This window comes from Rutidosis leptorrhynchoides, chromosome 1 (assembly GCF_046630445.1).
Source record: "Rutidosis leptorrhynchoides isolate AG116_Rl617_1_P2 chromosome 1, CSIRO_AGI_Rlap_v1, whole genome shotgun sequence".
Classification (NCBI taxonomy): domain Eukaryota; kingdom Viridiplantae; phylum Streptophyta; class Magnoliopsida; order Asterales; family Asteraceae; genus Rutidosis; species Rutidosis leptorrhynchoides.
The window spans coordinates 160,049,969-160,066,214 of NC_092333.1; positions in this window are offsets into that span (position 1 = coordinate 160,049,969).

The following is a 16,246-nucleotide window of genomic DNA, read 5'->3' on the forward strand; positions in this document are numbered from 1 at the left end:
AAGAAAAAGAGTTCGTCGGAAAAAGATCGAAAAAAAAATGGTTGAAAAATAAAAGGTGACGGAAAAATAAAAGAAACTTATAAAATTAAAAATACTTGACTAACCTAACCTTATTACTATAACTAACTTAAAATTATAATCGCAAATTGAGATTACTAATTGGAATGATAATTGATACATAGGTAAAAGGTGTCTAAAAATATTAAAGCTTACAAGAAAAACTATATCCCAAATGGAAATAACTTAAAAAGAAACTAAAACTTAAAAAGGCGTCGCAAAATTCTAAAGCACCTAAATCTTAGTCTAAGAAAAAGCACTTAAGGAATTCTACGGCAAAGCCTAAAAATCTAGAAGTAAAAATAACTATGGCAAAATCTAAGTTTAAAACTAAATATGAGCTAAAAATACAAATATTACGCTAAAACGATTAAAAAGGGACAAAATATAAAAATATACAAAAAGTTGTAAAAATTACAATTTTTATAAAAATATTATTTTTATATTATTTATTTATTAAAACTATTAATTTTACAATTTAATAAAACTAATTAATACTAAATACATAAATTAAATAAAAAGTAAAAGTTAAAATAAAACTAATTATAATAATAATAATAATTAGGGTTAAATAATAATAATAATAATTAATTACCCCGTAATTAATTCAGTTTAGGGTTTCTGTCAGCGTGTCAGGATTACTCCGCGAGTCGCGGTATTCAAAGCATCAAACCCCGCGAGTCGCGGGGTTCAGAAATTCAAACCTGGAACAGTTTAAAACTGACGCGTTTTTTTTTTTTTTTTTCTGTTTTTAATTTTTCTGTTTATATATAAAAAAAAATATGTGTATAATAAAAACTTATATTTAAAACTTAAATAAAAATAGAATTACTTTATAATTTTATAAATAAAAATCTTAAAACTAGATTTATATATATTTTTTTTATATGTTTTTAAATAAAAACAAAATACTTAAATAAAACTTATATAAAAATAAAGAAACTTTATAAAACTTAAATATTTAACAAAATCTTAAAAATACATAAATTTTTTTTTTTTTTATGTAGCGTTGCGCTTCCGGCTTTTAAGAGATTCCCCGGCAGCGGCGCCAAAAATACTTTGATGTTTTAGCAGAGTAGTATATAAAATAGCTTATATTTTTACAGGAAATACTATTAAATACGATACAATTTTACACAAGATATTTATTTATTTATAGAATGGATATACTTAAACCTTGCTACAACACTTATAGGCAGTGTACCTAATCGTACAGTAGTGTAGTTTTTAGTAAGTCCGGTTCGTTCCACAGGGAATCTTTTTAAATAAAGCTTAACGCTATATTAGTTTACTTTTATAAAAATACAATATATATATATATATATATATATATATATATATATATATATATATATATATATATATATATATATATATATATATATATATAAGTAATATTATTATTATAAAGGGGGGTTTTTACCGTTTAATGACCGGTTTGTCGATTTTAAAACTTTAGTCGCAGTTAAAACCAAATGTAAAATATTAAAAATAAATACAAGACTTAAATTAAAGCATAAAGTAAATAACGATAATGAAATTGCGAATAATAAAAGTGCGATAAAATAAACTTGCGATAATTAAAAAGTACGATAATTAAAAGTGTAATTAAATAAAATAACAATAAAAATGCGATAATTAGAAGTGCAATTAAATATAAAATAAAGGAAATTAAATATGAAATAAAAGAATTATGCTTATTTAAACTTCCGTAATCATGATGTTTGACGTGTTGATTTTAATTTTATGCCCATGGGTTAATTGTCCTTTGTCCTGGATTATTTAATATGTCCGTCTGGTTTTTGTCCATAACAGTCCATCAGTCATAAATATAAAGTGCGAGTGTCCTCGTCAAATTATCCTTATACTCGAAGTTAAATATTCCAACTAATTGGGGACTTAAACTGTAACAAGATTTTAATACTTTGTTTAATAATTACACCAGGATGTCGACTGAGTGTAACCCAAGGTTTTAATATTTTGTAATCAATTATGCCAAGTGTCCTTTTACATAATTTCACCCCTGTTTTAATTATTCTAGTGGCTATTAATTCATTCCCGTGTCCGGTTAAATGAACGATTATTCGTACATATAAATACCCCGCCCATCGTGTCCGATTGAGTGTATATGGTAATTTATAGGGACACCCAATTGTAAATATTTATATTAACATTAACAAACTATCATTTAGTTAAACAAATATAAAGCCCATTAATAGCCCATAGTCTAATTTCCACAAGTGTCGTTCTTTTGTCCAAACCCCAATTATGGTACAAAGCCCAATTACCTAATTTTAGTAATTAGCCCAACATCATGATTACTTCGGATTAAATAAGCATAATAATAATTTAGCTACGAGACATTAATGTAAAAAGGTTGAACATAACTTACAATGATTAAAAATAGCGTAGCGTTACACAGACAGAATTTCGACTTACACCCTTACAATATTCGCTAACATACCCTTATTATTAGAATTATAATTAAAATTAAAATTAAAATTAAAATATAAATATAAATATTTACGTAGTATTATGAGAGAAGAAGAAAAAGATGATTTTTTTACGATCAGAATGCGCGAGCTTTATAGGGACTTTCAGAAATTGGGGCTCCGCGACTCGCGGCATTTTTGGCCTTCAAACTCCGCGAGTCGCGGAGTTTGCTTTTACAGCTCAGAGGAGTTTGGCTCTTTGTTTACCGACGGTTTTAAATAAATATAATATATTAAATAATTATAAGAATTATTTAAATATTATATTATATTTATGTGCATAGTTAACTTGTAATTTTTAGTCCGTTGCGTCGAGCGTTGAGAGTTGACTCTGGTCCCGTTTCCGGATTTTCGAACGTCCTTGCGTACAATTTAATATCTTGTACTTTGCGTTTTGAATCTTGTACTCTTGTAATTTCGAGACGTTTCTTGTCAATAATTGGAACCTTTTTTATTGTCTTTTGTACTTTTGAGCTTATTGGTCGTTTGCGTCTTCAATTCGTCGAATCAGTCTTTTGTATTCACCTTTTATTATTTAAACGAATCTCACTTGTAAATAGAACAATTGCAACTAAAAGCTTGTCTTTCTTGAGGAATAATGCTATGAAATATATGTTCGTTTTTAGCATTATCAATGGGAAACCGGATCCTTTGGTGAGCACAACTTGGATTTCGGATGTTGAAGGGTGTTTTCGTACTATTGATTGCCCTCTCGAGAAAAAGACGAGACTTGCTACTAGTTTGTTACGGGGTAGGGCGAGGGATTGGTTGGATGGTAAGATTGATCTTGTCGGTGGCGAGACATTTATGGCTTTATCGTGGGACGAGTTTAAGGAGGAATTCTTTGAGGAGTTCCGGACTTCGGCCGATTTGTGGGAATTACGTAATGACTTGCGAAATTTGCGACAAGGATCTATGGACTTGAATACTCTCAAGACGACCTTTATGTCGAAGGCTCGTTTTTGCCCGGAGTATTTGGGAAACGATCGCTTGTTGATGGGGGATTTCTATCGGACCTTGAATGATGACTTGAAAAGTAAAATTAGCCGGGGTCAAGCGAAAGATGTGTGAACCTTCAAGTAAGAGGAGGGTTGATTCGTACGGCGCCCCGGGTAAGAAAAATAAGGGTGCAAGTGCGAGTACGGGTAATGTGGGAAAAGGCACGGTGGATTCTCGTGCACCTAGATGTTTCAATTGTGGTATTAGGGGCCACAAGTTGTGGGAGTGCACAATGCCGAGAAGTGATGACGGGATGTGCTACTATTGTCATAAGGAGGGGCATCGCAAGCCAGATTGTCCCGAGTTGGCGGCGAATGCCGCAAGGAGACGTTGAGGTACGTTTCATTTTAATAAATATGTCATTTGAATATTTATTTATGTGGCGTTTAAGTTCGGATTTGTTATTGCATTGTGTTGTGCATGTTATTGTTAACGGTGACGTTCCTAATGGAAGTACCCTATGGTAATGATTGTTTTTTTGGACGAAGGGCGTAAGATTTGGTGTAACCAAGCATTCCTTAGTATTTGGGAAATGTTTCTACCAAGCCATGGAAATGGGTTTTGGTGTTCGATTGTTAAGCGCGTGTTCGCTTGTATGTGGAAGTTGATGAACTATGAGGTTCGTCGGGTGGTTGGAACCCTTGAAATCGAGTGTTTTGAATCTCGATGTATGTTGGTAATGGAGTTTATATGACGCGACATTAGGTGCCTCTTTTATACCTACTAGCGTGGTGTTCAACTCCGATTGTGTTGCGGTTACATTGTACTTAGGGTACCGAAGTGAAACCCTTAGGTACATGAGTGACCAGGTGGAAATTGACAAACTAGAGCAATTGGATGATTGCGAGGGTGTAGTTTGTGTAATTGTAGTACACTTTTTGTTCGAAGTGTTTGAGGATTGATTTAGATCCTTCGTGTGCTCTCGGTCGGAACAAGATGTGGTGATGGGTCGTGAGAGCCCAAATTGTTGGTAAAGTCTACCTTTGGTAGCATCGTACGGTTGTAAGAGATGCGGTTATGTGATGTAGTTCCAAGTGGGGGAGTTACACTCCCGCCCGAGGAAGTTTTAGTGTGAGATTTCGGATGACGTTTTAGTAAGATCCGAAAATTGTGTTGGGACCTAGTTTGGTCAATTTGTGGTAGATTACAATTTCGGATAAATTGTACTTATGGTTTGGATTTGAATTATCACCGAGGTGGTAATGTGGTAAATCTCGTTGAGAGATAATGGACGTGTTTGGTGAGCAAGGTGAAATCCTTCGGTTAAGGGAGGTGTGTGTCGGATTCTCTTCTAGAGAATTATTGTTTTGTGCCTATGTTTGATATAGGTGGTTCTTGCTCGAGTGTGTGAATGGTTAGTGGTATCCGTTAGGATTCACTATGGCGTAGCAGAGCGCGATGTTACGCTACTCGTTGTTCGAGGCCAAAAGGGCGTTGATTGATGAAGCATGACCTTCGAGGTCCGCTGACTTCATCATGGTAGTACGTGATTGGTGGAGCATGACTTTCGGGGTCCGCTGACTTCATCATGAGCGAGGTGTTATATCGGTGAAGCATGACTTTCGGAGTTCGCTGACTTCATCTGGTATTGAGATTGGTGAAGCATGACCTTTAGGGTCCGCTGACTTCACCATGGTTGTTGATTGGTGAAGCATGATCTTCGGGTCCGCTGACTTCGTCAAGGGAGTAGTGTTATGTCGGTATGGTGTAACATTATCGGGAAATGCGAGTACCGGTGGGAAATGCGAGTACCATTCCTGAGTTGTGTTGTGGGACGTGAATATCGGGTTGTTCGTATTCACAATATTTCGGGTAGTACGATTGTCCCTGTTGGTTGGACTCATAGTTTGAGGTAGTGAATGTCGGGTAGTTCGGATTCACTAAGGCTCGGGTTGTACGGCCATCCTCGGTTATACTATGTGACGTTGGTGGTGAATATCGGGTTGTGCGTATTCACGATGACTCGGGTTGTGCGGTCATTTCGTTGCGAGATATATGGATTGGGTAGGTGAATTTCGGGTTGTGCGAATTCACTAAGGTTCGGGTTGTTTCGACCATCCTCCATATGTGTTCAGGCTCGGGTTGTTTCGGCCATGTTGAGTTGTGATCTATCGGTTGTTTTATACACCGATGGTGGGGTCGTAAGGACCGCATGGTTTGATCTATTGGTTGTTTTATGCACCAATGGTGGGGTCGTTAGGATCATGTTGTGGGAACTATCGGTTGTTTTATACGCCGATGGTGGGGTCGCGCGGACTATGTTGTGTGCTTAGTGATGCGATAGCCGTGTTTCGCTCACGTGTTGTTACGGGTGTGACGATCGTTGATTTTGTACACCTTGGGATCTAGAGTTACCATGATCGTTTTGGGCGCTATCGGTTTTAACCGTTTGTTATGATGTTAAGGTAGTTGCGTATTGGTCGTATTGCGCACTACAAGGGATGTTTAGTATTAAGTGTAATCTGTAGGGATTCGTTTGGATCATTCTTCATCGTTTCGGATTGTTGACTTTAGGATTGAGACTTGGTTGCTTCTAGCATTGTACCTGTAATGGTACGCTGAAGGGTTGATATCTCGGTCCGAGATTGGTTGAGTTTTCCCGATGTTAGGGAATAAGCATGGTTTTAGTGCTCGGATTGTGGATTTGATAAATCGCGGGTGACGATTTAGATGTTAAAGGTGATTCCTTGGGAAGAGTTGCCTAGGAAAGTCGGATTGGGACTTATGTTGAGGACCGTGGAGTGTGGTCCGTTTGGTTAAGTGACGAGGATCACGAGGACGTGATCGATTCTAAGTGGGGGAGAGTTGTAAGACCCTAATCCTGTTTCTGACTTTTTAGTTGTTCGGGACGCCGTCCAGGATGGTGGGACGCCATCCAGATGTTAAAGGCTGGACGCCGTCCAGAAATTGGGACGCCGTCCAGTTTGTCTGTCGGGCCAGCTGGGTTATTTTAAGATTTTTAGAGGGGCAAAATGGTATTTTCACTTACGGAACGAGTTAAGGCCACAAGATCAGTTCTAGGAGCCTCATTTGCTCCACTAACACCCACACAAACACTCTCATCTTGTTCTAGTGAGAGAGTAAGAGTTTTAGAGAGAGAGAGAGAGAGGTGGATTTGGAGAAGAAGGAGTCGGATTCTCGCAAAAGCTCGGGTTCTAAAGTTGTTCATCTCGCTCCTAGCTACGTTGTGGTGGTATTGGTAAGCTCAAACTCCGAATTTCATTGTTTAGATTTGATATTCAATTTAGGGTTTTGAGCTAGTTTGTTGTATAACCCTTTTAGATGATGAAATGGGTTTATAGTGACTTGTTATTCTTGTCACTTGGCGGGTTTTGGGTCGGTTGACGTTTTGGCCTTGATTAGGCTTTGATTTGGAGTTTAATCACTTGGATTAGTGATTATGGAAGTGATGGAACCCTTTTTGGGTGAGTTTGGTTAACTAATTTTGAAATGGGTCAAAATTAGGGTTTTGGTGTCAAAATGGGTATGACACGTATTTAACACTTGTGTTCGGGTTTAATGGGTGTGTTAGGACCATTTTCACGTGTATTAGTGATTATTGATTAATTTGGGCGCGGTTTGTGCTTGGAAGTGCAAATGGGTCGAATTTGCACTAAGGGTCAATTGGGTTGGTTTGTAAGTCAACCCTAATTGTGTTGTTTGTATTGTGATAATGGAATAGGTACGTTCCGTTGACGAGTTGCGGATTATTTGGAAGCATTCATCAAGGCGACAAGGTGAGTGTTAATATCCTATATGCATATGTATGTGTAGGATGGGTGCGGGTCGGGTGAAGTGATTCTCGGCTATAGAGCTCACTTCACATATAGGTGGATTGATGGACTTGTGTACGAGTCCAATTGGCACGGTTGTGCGTTTTGGTTGACCACCTTTGACGTGGTACACATTTTGAGTGTACGTGATCACACGTGGTTGTGATGTGGATGTTATAACCCCAATGGCGAAGGGTTGAAATTGTTGTGATGTGGATAACCCCGATGTGGTGGATTTTATAATCCCGTGACCGTGGGTTTTGGTATTTGGGAAGCGAATCTCGGGTAGTCCGGATTCATGATGACTCGGGTTGTTCGGTCATCCTTTTTATGAGGTGATGGATTTTGGGTTGTGCGAATTCATTAAGGCTCGGGTAGTTCGGCCAACCTCGGTTGTTAAATTGGTAGAGAAGTGAATTTCGGGTTGTGCGAATTCACTAAGGCTCGGGTTGTTCGGCCAATGTTCGTATGATTGAGGTTAAGGGGTTAACCTTGTAGTTTGGTTACCCACTTATGTACGCGTATTTACTTATATTGTTGTAACTAATCTTGCGGTTTGACTTGGTGGTACGTTAGGTATAACATTGCTTAGTTATGCTTGGATTGCGGTATGTGGCTCGTATTTGTGTGTTAGCGATGCGCATTTCATTTTATGCATATATATGTATGTAGTATATTCTCATTCACTAAGCGTTAGCTTACCCTCTCGTTGTTTACATTTTTATAGATTGCATGGATGCGGTGGCTCGGGTAAGCGCGGGGACTAGTGGACTTGCGTAGTTTGCTTTAGAAGACTTGCTTTTAGATTTGATTAGGATTGGGTAGCGTGTCCCCAATCCCATGCTCGGTCTATGTTTTTGTATAAACTAATGGGTCGAAATAGTCACTTGTGGTATTTTGGGTCGATGTGGGCCCGGTGTCGTAAAACTCGGTTTTTATTGTGAAAAACTCTTAGTTTAAACTATTGTATTATATTGTGAATGTGTTTTGGTTTAAAAGTGTCGGGAAGAGGGTTTTCGCCCGCGTGAGTTCGAAAAACTGATCAGAATGTTTTAGTACATCTGGACGCCGTCCCAGATGTCTGGACGCCGTCCCAGTATTAAGAGCTGGACGCCATCCAAGCTTTTGGACGCCGTCCAGATCAACTGTTTCAGAATTTTTTTTTTTGTGACACGTTTTCGGATGGTTAACGGGTTGGGTCGTTACATATATTGTTGCAGAATTATAGTCGTTGATTGTAATCATTGCGAATAACGATTAACCTTATAATTAATACTATATATAGGATTAGTTTTCATTGAATTGCATTTTACTCTTCGCATTCATCTTTCTATCTATCAAAACGCTTTCTCTTATTCGCAACGCTGATGAACACTTTTATCTGCCCTACGCTTGCCATAATCATACTTAATTCATTATCTTCTTAATCATTTTAATTGCAACCTTTTCTTCATTGATCATTGCCTCTCCTTCTACACCCCAGTCTTCAACCGCCACTACTGCGGATAAATTCTCATCATATATGACAGATGAGAAGATTGAGCAATTGAAGATCAACTATCCACTATTGGATCAGTTCGTACCAATTGCTCCTTCTGAGGATGAGAGGGCAAACAACCCTCCAAAAGAGATGATTGCGGTTTATGAAATCGCAATGTATCAAGGAAATCTCAGATTTCCACTAACCGATTTCTTCTTGGGCATTTGCGATTCGTACAACATCGGCATTGCCCAATTGCATCCATATGCAGTTGCTAAGATTGTTTTTTTGAAATGTATTGCAGGGTGATTAACAAGCAACACCTAATTGATGTATTTCGCAGCTTTAACACTATCACGCCGACTGACCGCGGATGGTTCACATTCAAATCATGCCATGGTGTTACACAACCCCCAAGGCTTCTATTGGAAACTGTCGCAGATCTTTCTTCTTTATTAAAGCTGAAGCGCTGCGTGTTCATCAAAGCTTGCTTTACTGGACAATGGAGTTGAATCAAACTGCGCTTGAACGTACTGATCATGATGATATTGGCGAAGAATTATTAGCGGAAGTTAAAAATGTGCACTTGGCAGTTCGCCCATATAGCCATGTGCCGCTATATATGGGACATGTTTCCATGTATTGGCCATGGAGCAATTATACTGCCGTTTTGCTTGACGCAACCAATAAAGGTATGCAGCATAATTTTTAATTTACATATGAAACTGATTTATATTTACGTATGTTATATTGACACTTTTATTTTTTGCAGAAATCTTTCTTATAGATTTAATGGTGCTAGAAGATGTTAATGGTTGTAAAGCTAATCGCCACCCAAAAGAACGTGGCAGCAATTATGTGGATATTGAAGAACCGCTACTCAACATGGCGACCATCCCAGAAGGAAAACAAAAAAGCAACACCACAAGTGTTCCAGTCGTGCAAGAAAATAGGCGCAAGCTTCCACGCATTTCTCCTATTGCGAAAGAAGTGTCTGGGAAGGGTAAAGAGAAAGGTAAATCATACTTTTGCACGAGAACTAAATACAATTATTTTTTACAATTGCATCGTCTTTTATTAAGCGCGTATGTATGCATTGCAGCTGACATTGTTGATTTGACAGTGAACACAGAAGAAACATAAGAGGATCCACTCCTTAATCAAGAAATTCCTTTGGAAGATTTTAGCGATCCACAATTTCAAAATATTTTTGCATCACCATACAATCCAATTAAGTCAATTCATATTGACAATTTTGTCGCGAGTCTTAATTTTAGCGACGATGCAGCTGAAGACCAACTCAAACTATTGCGCAATGATGTGCCACAGGATGTACGCAATGAATATCGCAAACTTAGCAATCTTGCTGCCGAAAATGCGAGTATTCAAAACTGTTTTAACTCAGTTTGTTCTTTGATTGATGGCGTTAAACTCCTCTAAGCACTTGCCGCAGCAGTTGGCGCTGAAAAGGCATCAAATGATATCTTACGAAGAAAATTTCGTCAACTTGAACAAGAAAAACTGCAGCTATCCACAGAACTTAAGGATGCGCAAAGTGCATTAAAAGAGTCTCAAGAGCAAGTTGCGACCCTTCTTGTTACTTCGCCGGAGCCTAGTGATAGCGCTGATCTCGCAGAAGAACAATATAATAAGCTCGTAAAACATTTGCCCGAGCTAAGTCAAAAAATTATGGATTTAGTGCCTGTTACCGAAAAATTTCGCAACTTTTTACAAGCCGCAAACATTTTAACGCGGTGTGAATTTTTAGAGCTTCTGCTAAAAGTTACCAATCTGAAGTTGTGTTAAAAGAAGTACGCTCAACGGAAGACGCACGTGAGGCATATAAGGCATGTTCGGAAGAGATTGAAAAGACTGACATTCCCGCACTATTGAAAATTAGCCGCAAAGAAGACGTAACTGCAGAAGTTTAACGACCCGTCCTAATCCATCTGGATGAATACATTACATTTGGTTACATCGCGAGGTACTTGACCTCTATATGATACATTTTACCAACATTGCATTCGTTTTTAAAAGACAAACTTTCATTTACATCGAAAGTTAAACAGGCATGCATACCATTTCCTAATATATCAAACTATCACTGACTTCTTATCAATCTTGATGAACTTAATGACTCGAATGCAACGTCTTTTGAAATATGCCATGAATGACTCCAAATAATATCCTTAAAATGAGCTAATGCACAGCGGAAGATTTCTTTAATACCTGAGAATAAACATGCTTTCAAGTGTCAACCAAAAGGTTGGTGAGTTCATAAGTTTATCGTAAACAATAAAATTCATCATTTTAATAGACCACAAGATTTAATATTCCCATTTCCCATAAACATCATGCATAAAATTCATTCATATGGATTGAACACCTAGTAATCGACCTTAACAAATTGCATATAGAATATCCCCATCATTCCGGGACAACTTCGGACATGATAAATTCGCCATCATTCCGGGACAACTTCAGACATGATAAATTCGCCATCATTCCGGGACAACTTCGAACATGATAAATTCGCCATCATTCCGGGACAACTTCGGACATGATAAATTCGACATCATTCCGGGACAACTTCGGACATGATAAATTCGCCATCATTCCGGGACAACTTCGGACATGATAAAAAAAGGCATAATCGATTTCGATAATTCAACCATAGAATGTAGTTTCGATTACTTGTGTTTATTTCGTAAAACAGTTATAAAAATAGCGCATTATTCTAAGTCCCAAAAATATATATTGCAAAAGCATTTAAAAGGGGAGCAAATGAAACTCACACATATAAATATTGTAAAATATTTAATAAAGCATTTGCATGTATTCTCTGCCCAAAAATAAAATGAGTAAAAGGGATCAAATGAAACTCACGATCCAATATTTTGTAGTAAAAATATTCATACGACAAAACCGAACAATGCAGGGTTGGCCTCGGATTCACGAACCTATATCATTTATATATTTATTAATATACATAATTGTAATCGAATATATATATATATATATATATATATATATATATATATATATATATATATATATATATATATATATATATATATATATATATATATATATATATATAACTTTATTAGTTGTATCCTTTTTATATTAATGATATATATATATATATATATATGTATATATGTATGTATGTATATGTCTCAAATATTCTTTTTGTATATGAAAATATTGATTTTGTTATGTTATGTGTCTTAATATATTTATATATATATCAGTTGTTTGGAAAGATAGTTATTATAATAACACTAAATACGATAATTATAATACTGATAATGTTAATAATAATACTTATATTAATAATATTAATGATTTCAATAATTATAAATATGATAATGATATTAATATTGGTGATACATATAATAAATTGTATTTTGATAGTAATAATAAAACTAATAATACTTAATGTTAATACTTAGTGATAACAATAATAATAATAATACTAATTATTCTAATAATCATATTCTAACGTTAGTTATAATAACGTTGATTTTATTAATCATTGTGATACTAATGCTAATAATAATAATGGTAATACTAATAATAATAATAGTGATAGTAATAATAATAATAATAATGATAATATTTTTAATAATACTTATGTTACTAATAATAATAATGCTTATACTAGTAGTAAAATGATAACATTTATATTTTTAGGTGATAAAAATAATATTAGTAATAACATTAATAATAATATAGATCATATTTGTAATGATAATCTTAATATAATAATAAAATGAAATTTCTATTTGTAATAATAATCTTAATAATTATAATTCAATAATAATAACAATAATAATAATAATAATAATCATAATCATAATAGTCATAATATTTAATAATAATACTAATACTTAATAATAACATAACAATAATAATAATAATAATAATAACAATAATGATAATAATAATAATGAAGATAGTAAACTACCTCAAGGATAAAGCCTTTTCTAAAAAAAATGCCCCGAGTCGGGCTCGAACCCGTAACATCTCGCTTAACTTGAAACAACAAACACCACTCAACCAAATCCGTTTTTCTGAATTAATCTATTCCTAAATTCCTTTAACTCTTATTTCTTTTATCTCCTTGTTCTTCTTCATATAACAAACAGCCAAATCAAGTATCAAAATTATAACAGCAACCAAAACAAAAAAATGTGTTTTGAATTTGTAAACGAAACAGAGGTGATCAAAGGTGGGGATTTATTTTAACAGAAAAGAATAATAAAAAAAATCAAAACAGCGTTTTTTGTTAACATATGAACTCAAACATCAAAGATCGAATTTTAGGACATTTCAGGCCACGACCCCAACATGAAAAAGGTGCTAAATTACTTTTATAAGTTTTCTGTAACCTCAATTAATCCTAAAACAGCAAGTTGAAATCAAATTTTGTGATGAACAAAATTGTTGACTTTTTAGAAATTAGGTTTGACTCGAAAAATTCGAAATCGATAGATAACATTGAGACCTGAGATTTTCCATGTAGTTTGAATGAAGGATTTATAGCAATCGTACATTTACAGATTTTGAAATGTGATTCAGAATCATGTGTTGGCCCAAAAGTTGAACAACAGGGCACCGACTTCTGTTTTTAAAAAATTTTTCAATAAAATTAATGATTTAATAATAATGGTTTATTGTAATTGTCAATGGTAATGAAAGAAAATTCGAATAGATGCCATACTATGTAAATTGGTCGATTTAGATATAGGATTGCAGTCGATAGAATTAATATACGAAGAGAAAAGAAAAAAGAAAAAAATAAAAATAATTAAAAGTGGATTATGATGCTTAACTGATTTTGGATGTTATTGTTCATGATTTGTACGAGTTTAAGCAATCAACAATAGGTGGATAACGACCTGAATGATTCCCAATCCTAGTTTACGATTTATATCACAGAATTTTAATAATTAATTATAATTATATTAAAATACTAATAATAATAATAATATTAATAATTAATAATAATAATAATAATAAGAGTAATAATATTAATAATTTACAATAATAATAATTTTTTTGAATTTGATAATAATAATATTGTTAATGATAAAAATGATAAAATGTATTATTTTCTAATGATAATGAAAAAAATAAAATGATAAGTCATACTAATGGTGGATAATTTATTTTAAATGTAAATTATAGTTTTAATTATTCTCTTAATAATATTTATATCTAAAATTATTATTTTTATTATCATAACTTTTATTAGAATTTTTAATATCTATAATTATAATAATTATATCAATAATACTAACATTGGTAATAATATAAATATGATGATATTAGTGTTACTAAGACAACTATATTTTAATTCACACACAAATTTAATGTATTAACATTATATATTGCTACTTATATATCACATAATAAGATATCTTGTATATTAATATTTATACATTTTATAAAATAGTCGGTAATCATTTTCAGAAATCATATATATATATATATATATATATATATATATATATATATATATATATATATATATATATATATATATATATATATATATATATATATATATATATATATATATATAATTAAACTAATATAGATTTATAATTATGTTTTAAATATCGAGTAGTTAAATATATTAATCATGTATTGATACAATTATCTCATAGTACATCAATTAATACTTTGTAATTGTTTTGCAAATTGTTATATGTGACACCGCTATTTTTTTTTATAAATACGTGGCGGAAGCATAATATAAATTAAATACGATATCGACATTTGTACAAACCGATGTCACGTGTCATTAAAACAATTTACATATTAACAGGAAGAGACGTAAATACATTCTGTTTTCAAAAGTACACGGTTCATATTCTAAAAGACCACATCAGAGTTAACCCTGTCAAACATAACATCATCATGCCCGTCTTCTCCCAAAAGCACTATCTACAAAAGCTAACAACCTGCAGGGAGGAGATGGAGGGGAATTAGCACGAAGCTAAGTGAGTACGACTAACTACAGGCCATAGCATACACAAGTGTTATACTAATCATGTCACAGTAGTCTAAGACACAAACATCACCCAAGTGCCGTCTACAGAGACTCTGGCGGCTCGGCCAAACCATTAACCACCAGCTGATCAGACTGGGGCTTACCAGAAGTTCCTCCACCACCGTATGTATATACATAATCCACACGCGACGGACGCGTCGTTCACATATATATACACCACGGCTGTCTAGGCTACCACAGAGGAACCCAACCAGCAGGTTGATCTCTCCTACCGAGGCTACCACACAATAGGGACGCATCGAGCTCCAGCAGACAAGCATCAACTAACATGCAGTCATCACAAGAACTAACTAACCACAACAATAAGTACATCTAACAAGCATGGCAATCATAATATAACATGCTTCTATATACTATATTCTTCAGTTAGTCCCACTCACCAAATACCAGCAAACGAGAAGGTATTCAACTATCTAATCACTGAACCTTCTCTTTCTCCTTTTCTCCTGAGAAAAACATATACACAAGTTAGTTTCTATCCGATAGCACAAAACAGCACAATACTGAAATTTTTGTCAGAAAAAGTATCTGCTAAAATTTTTTGCTTAACACTTGTGCACTTTCAAAATTTACATCAAAATCAAAACGGGCAGCATAACGGCTAAAAATTAACACTTAGTAAAAATTTCTACTGCATAGACTATCGGTCGATGGTCCCATCCATCGGCCGATCGTCAACAAACCATCGGTCGATGGTCTCCCCCAATCGGTCGATTGTCAAAATTACATCCGCTAGTCAGAAGTCATACACCATCGGTCGATGGTCTTGTCCACCGGCCGATCGTCCCTCACCATCGGTCGATGGTCAACGACCATCGGCCGAAGGTAGTTCATCAGCTGCAACAGCAGCAAAGTGACGGGTTTCACCCAAAATCGACCAATTCTTGCTCTAAAGATCGATTATGACCTCAAAACTGACCAAATCAAAGACACTATACATTAAGAAATATAAACCCACAAGATTTGGACTCAAAAAACATCAAATTTAACCACTTTGACCCAAAATACACACTTTATAAAAACTAACACAAAAACCCCATTTTCTTGAAGATTAAAGCATGAAAACTTGTGATTCTTACCTTGAAAGAATCAGTGAATCACAAGGAACACAAAGATGTAAATGAATCGAGCTCTAAAACAAGGATTAGAAATTAGGGTTTGATGTAGGTGAGAAGATGAAGAACGGGTTGTTTTTGGGAAAAGTCTAGAAAATGCAAGAAGGGGATAGACATCAGTCTATTATTTGGGATTAAATCTCATACTGTGTAACTCACGGGTATTTACCAGTTATCTGATATCTTTCGTACCTCATTTGGCAGCCCAAACGAAGTCAAATTAAATAAACAAACATGTTCTGTGACCC